Source organism: Sorghum bicolor, chromosome 8, assembly GCF_000003195.3.
Source record: "Sorghum bicolor cultivar BTx623 chromosome 8, Sorghum_bicolor_NCBIv3, whole genome shotgun sequence".
In the NCBI taxonomy this organism is placed as follows: Eukaryota; Viridiplantae; Streptophyta; class Magnoliopsida; order Poales; family Poaceae; genus Sorghum; species Sorghum bicolor.
The window spans coordinates 29474999-29485348 of NC_012877.2; positions in this window are offsets into that span (position 1 = coordinate 29474999).

The following is a 10350-nucleotide window of genomic DNA, read 5'->3' on the forward strand; positions in this document are numbered from 1 at the left end:
ATTTCTGAGAATATGGTACGTTCCATGCAAACCGTACACCTATCTTGCTTCAAGATTAGAACTATCTCTAAACAGACCGAACAAAGATTCCACTTGAGCCTCTTCACCAAGGAGTACCATCGTGTGCGTCCAAAATATTTTCTTAGCCTATGGTGCATTAGGCACAAACCGTGTACCTATCTTGCACCGAAACTAACATTATCTCCAAAGAGACTGAACTGAGATTCTATATGACACACGTCATATAGGAGTTCTATTGGGTGCTTCCAAATATATTTCAAAGCATATGGTATGTTCGATGCAATTCGTGCACCTATCTTGCATCAATATTAGCACTATCTCCAAACAAAGCAAACTGAGCTTCCACTTGAGCCCCTTTACCCTGGAGTATCATTGGGAGCATCCAAAATGGTTTCTTAGCCTATGATGCATTAGGTGCAAACTGTGTACCTATCTTGCACCAAAACTAACTCTGTCTCCAAACAGATCGAAGCGAGATTCCATTGGACACATGTCATCTAGGAGTTCTATTGGGGTGCGTCCAAATGGATTTCTTAGCATATGGTATGTTCCATGCAAACCGTGCACCTACCTTGCATCATGATTAGCACTATCTCCAAACAGCTTGAACCGACCTTGCACTTGAGCCTCTTCAACTAGGAGTACCATCAGGACCTTCCAAAAGATTTCTGAGCCTATGGTGCACTGGGCAAAAACCATGCAACTATCTTGCACCGAAACTATTCTATCTCCAACTAGACCGAAGCGAGATTCCATATGATACACTTCATCTAGTAGTTCCATCGGGTGCATCTACAGTTCCATCGGGTTTGTCCAAATTGATTTCTGAGCGTATGGTATGTTCCATGCAAACCGTGCACCTATCTTGCATCAAGATTAGAACAATCTCCAAACAGACAGAACCAAGATTCCACTTGAGCCTCTTCACCAAGGAGTCCCATCGTGTGCGTCCAAAATATTTTCTTAGCCTATGGTGCATTAGGCACAAACCGTGTACCTATCTTGCACCGAAACTAACACTATCTCCAAAGAGACCGAAGTGAGATTCTATATGACACACGTTATCTAGAAGTTCTATTGGGTGCTTCCAAATATATTTCGAAGCATATGGTACGTTCGATGCAATTCGTACACCTATCTTGCATCAAGATTAGCACTATCTCCAAACAAAAGCAAACTAAGCTTCCACTTGAGCCCCTTTACCCAGGAGTATCAATGGGTGCCTCCAAAATGGTTTCTTAGCCTATGATGCATTAGGCGCAAACTGTGTACCTATCTTGCACCAAAACTAACTCTGTCTCCAAACAGACCGAAGCGAGATTCTATATGACACATGTCATCTAGGGGTTCTATTGGGGTGCGTCCAAATGGATTTCTTAGCATATGGTATGTTCCATGCAAACTGTGCACCTATCATGCATCAAGATTAGCACTATCTCCAAACAGATCGAACCGACCTTCCACTTGAGCCTCTTCACCTAGGATTATCATCGGGTGCTTCCATAATGGTTTCTGAGCCTATGGTGCATTATGAGCAAACCATGCACCAATCTTGCACCTAAACTAACACTGTCTCCAAACAGATTGAAGCGAGATTCCATATAACACACATGATCTAGGAGTTCTATTGGGTGCGTCCAAATTGATTTCTAAGAATATGGTATGTTCCATGCAAACCGTACACCTATCTTGCATCAAGGTTAGCACTATCTCCAAATAAACCGAACCGAGCTTTCAATTCAGCCTCTTCACCTAGGAGTACCATCGGGAACTTCCACAATGGTTTCTGAGCCTATGGTGCACTGGGCACACACCATGCAACTATCTTGTACCAAAACTAATACTATCTCCAACTGGACCGAAATGAGATTCCATATGATACACTTCATCTAGTAGTTCCATCGGGCGCATCTACAGTTCCATCGGGTGCGTCCAAATTGATTTCTGAGCATATGGTATGTTCTAATAAGAACGAGGGTGTCCCGATCTTTTTGGTGGAGATGGATAACTTCGATATAGTGGAAGGAGACGACGTTCACGATCCGACTACAACCATCCAAGGATGATGCGCCTTAGCAACCGATACACCGACTCCAAGGATCGCTGCGTTCTTGTGGTGCGCGACCCGGCCACGAGGGCACTCGTCCTGCAAGCAATCGAAGAACAAGCAAGAACACAATGAACAATCACAATTGCAAAATATATATATATTGAGCTTTCAATCAGAAATCACAAGATGGTGGGGTTCCGTTTACAATCAGACGGGCGGTTTATCCAACACGCGCGCTGAAAGGCGGTAGCAAATGGCTAACTCGATTAAACAAAACCCAAATTGTTGTGGTGGCATGTAGGAGCCATAAATACAAGAGAGAGCAAAGCTAGGCGGCACTCTCGACACTCTAAAAATAACAGAGAAATAAAGGCAACCATTGCTTGGTTGCATGAGATCCTTATTGACCGAAACATGAGATCATTATTGACCGAAGCATGCTCTAAAAGTAGGTATCCGAAGAAAAGGTCCGTGGAGTTATTAGACAATTGCGGCCGCCTCATAGCTGCTGTGAACTTGAATTGAGATCCATCTAAAAATATACTTGACGAGTTTTCCATCAAGTGCTTGCATGCTTAAAATGGACTCTGTATGAAGTCATGGCGGTTGTTGTAAGTTGGTGCTGTCTTGCTGTCCAAATCCAGCCTACGCCAATCCCCTATGCTTCTGGTCCTCTCCATCATTCCTAAGCAAAACAAGAGTGCACGTGTCTCCATTGTCTAAATATGATGGACAAGAGTTTAAGAATAAACTTACTTGATGGTTCAGTTGACGGGCACAGGCATGAGTAAGAGGGCCAAGTGGTGTTGGCGATGGTGTGGGTGTAGGTGTGGATGTATAGATGGTGCTGATGTCCTCATCATCCTCCCCTTCTTGCATTTGAGTTGTCCACGACTCAAGCTCATCTCCCTCACCCAAATATGGCTTCAAATCTGCAATGTTAAATGTGGGACTAACCCCAAAATCTGCAGGAAGATCAAGCTTATATGCATTCTCATTAATTTGTTGTAGCACTTTAAATGGTCCAGCAGCTCTAGGCATCAATTTAGATTTTCTCAACTCAGGAAACCTATCCTTTCTCAAATGCAACCAAACCAAATCTCCAGGTTCAAAAATCAATTTCCTTCTACCTTTATCACCAGCAATCTTATACTTAGCATTCATGCGCTCTATGTTTTCTTTTGTTGTTTCATGCAGTTTTAACATCAATTCAGCACGTTGCTTAGCATCAAAATTCAATTTTTCGGAAGTTGGCAAAGGCATTAAATCAATTGGAGCACGTGGTAGCAGGCCATAAACAATCTCAAATGGGCACATCTTTGTAGTAGAATGCAGTGAGCGATTATAAGCAAACTCAATATGGGGCAAACAATCTTCCCACATTTTAATATTGTTCTTTAAAATTGCCCTTAACATAGTAGACAAAGTTCTATTTACAACTTCAGTTTGACCATCAGTTTGGGGATGACAAGTGGTAGAAAATAAAATTTTTGTCCCCAGTTTAGCCCATAAAGTTCTCCAAAAGTGGCTAAGAAATTTAGCATCTCGATCAGAAACAATTGTGTTTGGAACACCATGCAAACGAACAACTTCTCGAAAGAACAAATCAGCAATATGTGTGGCGTCATCAGTCTTATGACAAGGTATAAAGTGTGCTATCTTAGAAAATCTATTCACAACCACAAAAACACTATCACGGCCCTTCCTAGTTCTTGGCAATCCCAACACAAAATCCATAGAAATATCTTCCCAAGGAATGCTAGGAACAGGTAGTGGCATGTACAAACCGTGTGGATTTAAGCGTGACTTGGCCTTTTGACATGTCGTGCAGCGAGCAATAAATCTCTCCACATCTCTCCTCATCTTTGGCCAAAAGAAATGACCAGCCAGTATGTCCTCCGTCTTCTTTGCCCCAAAATGTCCCATCAAACCACCTCCATGTGCTTCCTGTAGCAACAACAAACGAACAGAGCTAGCTGGAATGCATAGCTTATTAGCTCTAAACACAAAACCATCATTTACAACAAATTTATTCCATGCCTTCCCATCCTTACAATGCAAAAACACATCTTTAAAATCATCATCATGCACATATTGTTCTTTAACTGTTTCCAATCCAAAGATCTTATGGTCGAGTTGTGTCAACAAGGTATATCTCCTAGATAAAGCATCAGCAATGATATTCTCTTTCCCTTTCTTGTGTTTGATGACATACGAAGAAGATTCAATGAATTCAACCCACTTAGCGTGTCTACGGTTCAGTTTTCCTTGGCTACGAATATGCTTTAATGATTCATGATCAGAATGTATGACAAATTCTTTGGGCCACAAATAATGTTGCCATGTTTCTAATGTTCGCACAAGAGCATACAATTCTTTATCATAAGTAGAATAATTTAGAATAGGCCCACTTAGTTTCTCACTAAAATATGCAATGGGTTTTCCTTCTTGTAACAAAACACCACCCAAACCAATTCCACTAGCATCACATTCAAGTTCAAAAGTTTTGTTAAAATCAGGAAGTTGGAGAAGAGGTGCATGTGTCAACTTATCTTTCAACATGTTGAAAGCATTCTCTTGTGCTGTGCTCCAAGAAAAGTGCACTCCTTTGTAAGCTCATTCAATGGTGCAGCAATGGTGCTGAAATCCTGCACAAAGCGACGATAGAACCCAGCAAGTCCTAGAAAACTCCGTAGCTGGGTGACGCTCTTTGGTATTGGCCACCCTTGTATCGCTTCCACCTTGGATTTGTCAACCTCAATTCCCTGTGGAGTAACAACATAGCCAAGAAAAGAAACTCGATCTGTGCAAAACATGCACTTCTCAATATTACCAAATAAGCGTGCATCTCGTAGAGCTTGAAAAACAGCACGTAAATGATCAAGATGTTGATCCATAGATTTGCTGTAAATTAATATATCATCAAAATAAACAACAACAAATCTTCCAATGAAGGCACGCAAAACCTTGTTCATTAGTCTCATGAAGGTACTCGGTGCATTAGTTAAACCAAAAGGCATGACTAACCACTCATACAAACCGAATTTAGTTTTGAAAGCGGTTTTCCATTCATCTCCCAATTTCATACGAATCTGGTGGTAACCACTACGCAAGTCAACTTTGGAAAATACAACAGCACCACTTAGTTCATCAAGCATGTCATCTAAGCGTGGAATAGGATGGCGATATCTAATAGTAATATTATTGATAGCTCGACAATCCACACACATACGCCATGATCCATCTTTTTTAGGCACTAAAATAACAGGAACAGCACAAGGACTAAGAGACTCACGCACATAACCTTTGTCGAGTAGTTCTTGCACTTGCCGCTGAATCTCTTTTGTTTCTTCTGGATTGGTCCTGTATGGTGCACGGTTGGGCAATGAAGCACCGGGAATCAAGTCAATCTGGTGCTCAATCCCTCGAAGTGGTGGTAGCCCCGGTGGCATTTCAGTTGGAAACACATCAGAATACTCCTGCAAAATGTCAGCAACCTCCGGAGGCAAAGAATGCAGCACATCGTGAAGGAAAATTAATGCATCTTTGCATACTAAAGCATAAATAGTAGAAGTGGATGCATTCAACTCATTAATATCAGACTTAGTAGCAAGCAAACAATTCCCTTTCAATTTGATCCCATCTTTCCTATCTATGACAGGTTTAGTATTCCTCTCTCTTTTTGCTTTTGTAGCCTGAGCCACATCATTTTGCATAATCGCCTCAGGAGACATAGGGTGTAAAACAATTTTTCTATCATGATACAGAAAAGAATACTGATTTGCTCTTCCATGATGCATAGAATCTCTATCAAATTGCCAAGGTCTACCTAGTAGAATATTGCAAGCTTGCATAGGCACAACATCACATTCAACAACATCTTTATACGACCCAATGGAAAAATTGATTCGCACAAGTCTAGTTACCTTTGCCTTGCCACTATTGTTCAGCCATTGAATATAATATGGATGTGGTTGTGGGTTAGTGGTAAGCGCAAGCTTCTCCACCATGTCGCTGCTGGCCAAGTTGTTGCAGCTACCTCCATCAATGATCATGCGACATGAACGCTCTTTGATGACACACTTTGTTTGAAACAATGTATGTCGCTGATTTTGCTCTGCCTTCTCCATTTGTGCACTAAGCACACGCTGCACAATAAGGCTCTCATAGCGGTCTGCTTCAGTAGCATTAATATGTTCTTCGAAATGTTGTTCACTACCTGCATGGTCAGCTGCAAGCAATGCAAGTGTATCTTCATCAAAATCACTAGCAGATGAGCACTCACCATCATCTTTGACGATCATAACATGCTTGCTGGGACATTCACGCATCACATGTCCATATCCCTTGCATCGGAGACACTGAATGTCTCTTGTTCTACCTGTAGACGCCATGGATGAAGCACTTGCAGTAGGATTTTGAATCGTCTTTGCCACTGAGTTTGCTGGATTAGCACGAGACATGTTACTTTGTGAAGGCATAGGAGCACGTGTAGGTGGAGTAGTAGTTGTGCGGGGCTGCCATGAATTAGTCTTCCCTGCAGAAATACTATTCTTGGTACTAGCATATCGTCCCTGAACTTCCCTTTCAGCTTTACACGCAAGATGAAACAAATGGGTTATGTTATTGTAATCTTTATATTCAAGTATGTCCTGAATTTCACGGTTTAGTCCACCCAAAAACCTAGCCATAGCAGGTTCCTCGTCCTCTTCTATATTACAACGCAACATACCCATTTGCAATTCTTGATAATATTCTTCTACAGTTTTAGCTCCCTGTCTCAGTTGTTGTAATTTATGTAACAAATCTCGTGCATAGTAAGAAGGAACAAATCTAGCCCTCATGATTCGTTTTAAAGCATTCCAAGTTTGTGGTATGTTATTAGGATTTTTCTTGACATGTTCATTCCACCAAACAGTAGCAAAGTCACTAAACTCGCTAGTAGCAGCCCTAACACGTGTATTCTCAGGAAACTCATGACATGCAAACTTTGTTCAATAGCAATTTCCCAAGAAATATATGCATCAGGGTCATACTTACCATCCAAAGGAGGTATTTTAAATTTAATCTTGCTGAAAGAATCAGTATTGTTGGGTACCTCACGTCGACGGTGACCGCCCATACCACTTCGATTATGGCGTAGGCGATGCCGATCACAAGTGTCACGATCATCATGTTCAGTATCAGCAGTATAATCATCATCATAATTATCTTCGACTCGCTCTTCATCTTCACTATGCTTCTCTTTGTGTTTCATGTGGAAGTCATCAAAACGGTTCAGAAGGGCAGCAAGGCTTTTGTCCATACGAACAATAGATGCCTCCAACCTTGTAAGCTTGCTGGTGGTGGCTATTTGGGCTGTCTCCAATTGCCCAACCTTTTCATTGGTCACCTGTACATCCTCATTGAGGCCATTAGTGTGCCCTCTTACTTTGCGTTCGAAGTGTTGCATAAAGGTCTTTGTCCGTGGTGATTGCAGTGGGGTTGGATCTGATTCTCCTGGCATGATCACAAGAGAGGAGACAAAAAAAGTGAAAGAAAAACTGCCCTAATGCTACTAGGATGTGGTTATTATAATCCTCTCACTCTCAACACTTGTCCATGCATGTTCTCACCTGTTCTTACCAAACTCAACAGGAGGGGGACGGCAGCCAACAATTCAGCAACTCAACCTAAGAAGCAAGTGTATCGGTGCCGCAACATCAATCTCTGTCAAGCTATAGTCGAATTTGTGGAGCTATAGGAAGGCTGAAAGTAGCAAGGAAATATAAACACCACATTAGTTACAAAAGCAGGTTGAGAAATCATTCAACGGTGGTGCTATGCTAGTCCTAGGCTAGACCGTGCTAGAGACGCGAGCCTAGACACAAACAAAGTCACGGTACAACAGGAACAATAATAAGGACAACAAGAGATAACTCCCCTTCTTTTCCTCTTCCTTTCTTTTCTTTCGGTTTTTTTCTTTCGTTTTTTTCCTCTTTTTTTTGATTGTTTTTTGTTTCTTTCTGTTTTTTTTACTTTGCTCAACTAAAACAAATCTGAATCTTGATGGATTAGATTTCAGAATACGCACAATGCCTTTAGTGTGACAAAAATACAACTAGCAAATTGTGATGGTGATATGGTGCTGCAGTAGTACTGATTGCAATGGAGATGCTAAAAATAGAATGTGAAAGAAGAGTGGAGGACAGGCAAAAGGATGCGCGCTGCTGGAAGTGGATGGGACAATGGAATGTTCTAAAATTAGATGTGTAAATGTGGAACAAATCTGGTGGTTGCAATAGGATGCTGAAAATAGAATGTGCGCTAGCGCTTATAATAGGATGTATGGATGGAAGAAAGGAGCACGCAGGAGGTGGCGGTTAATCATAGCATGCTCACGGGTCGAAGTGAAAGGGTGCATGCGCCTAAAAATATAGGGGTGCGTACAAGTGAAAAGAGAAACTGGTGGATGGAGTTTACACGGTGCACAAGTAGGGTGGTGATGATAGTTCAGACAGTCCAAATGTATATGATAATAGTGATTGCAGCAGAGATTATACGATGGGCAATGACTAAAATGTGACAAGAACTCGAAACTCTAAAAGTCTAAACCCAAGACCAGCAATTCGACTCGACCACGATGTAAATCAAACACAACTTGCCTGAACTAAGTAGTACTAGTAAAAGGCTCAATGGGTCTATAGGATGTTGGGAATGAAACTAAAATTTTTTTTGGCTATTCTGGACTATAGGAAAAAAAATTGCAAACTAAAATCACTCACCAATCAAACCTTGCTCTGATTACCACGTAAACTGGACCGAAGGGAGATTCCATATGATACACTTCATCTAGTAGTTCCATCGGGCGCATCTACAGTTCCATCGGGTTTGTCCAAATTGATTTCTGAGCATATGGTATGTTCTAATAAGAACGAGGGTGTCCCGATCTTTTTGGTGGAGATGGATAACTTCAATTTAGTGGAAGGAGACGACGTTCACGATCCGACTACAACCATCCAAGGATGATGCGCCTTAGCAACCGATACACCGACTCCAAGGATCGCTGTGTTCTTGTGGTGCACGACCCGGCCACGAGGGCACTCGTCCTGCAAGCAATCGAAGAACAAGCAAGAACACAATGAACAATCACAATTGCAAAATATATATATATATTGAGCTTTCAATCTGAAATCACAAGATGGTGGGGTTCCGTTTACAATCAGACGGGCGGTTTATCCAACACGCGCGCTGAAAGGCGGTAGCAAATGGCTAACTCGATTAAACAAAACCCAAATTGTTGTGGTGGCATGTAGGAGCCATAAATACAAGAGAGTGCAAAGCTAGGCGGCACTCTCGACACTCTAAAAATAACAGAGAAATAAAGGCAACCATTGCTTGGTTGCATGAGATCCTTATTGACCGAAACATGAGATCATTATTGACCGAAGCATGCTCTAAAAGTAGGTATCCGAAGAAAAGGTCCGTGGAGTTATTAGACAATTGCGGCCGCCTCATAGCTGCTGTGAACTTGAATTGAGATCCATCTAAAAATATACTTGACGAGTTTTCCTCAAGTGCTTGCATGCTTAAAATGGACTCTGTATGAAGTCATGGCGGTTCTTGTAAGTTGGTGCTGTCTTGCTGTCCAAATCCAGCCTACGCCAATCCCCTATGCTTCTGGTCCTCTCCATCATTCCTAAGCAAAACAAGAGTGCACGTGTCTCCATTGTCTAAATATGATGGACAAGAGTTTAAGAATAAACTTACTTGATGGTTCAGTTGACGGGCACGGGCACGAGTAAGAGGGCCAAGTGGTGTTGGCGATGGTGTGGGTGTAGGTGTGGACGTATAGATGGTGCTGATGTCCTCATCATGTTCCATGCAAACCGTTCACCTATCTTGCATCAAGATTAGAACTATCTCCAAATAGATAGAACCAAGATTCCACTTGAGCCTCTTCACCAAGGAGTACCATCGTGTGCGTCCAAAATAGTTTCTTAGCCTATGGTGCATTAGGCACAAACCGTGTACCTATCTTGCACCGAAACTAACACTATATCCAAAGAGACCGAAGTGAGATTCTATATGACACACGTCATCTAGGAGTTCTATTGGGTGCTTTCAATTATATTTCGAAGCATATGGTACGTTTCATGCAATTCGTGCACCTATCTTGCATCAAGATTAGCACTATCTCCAAACAAAAGCAAACTGAGCTTCCACTTGAGCCCCTTTACCCAGGAGTATCATCAGGTGTATCCAAAATGGTTTCTTAGCCTATAATGCATTAGGTGCAA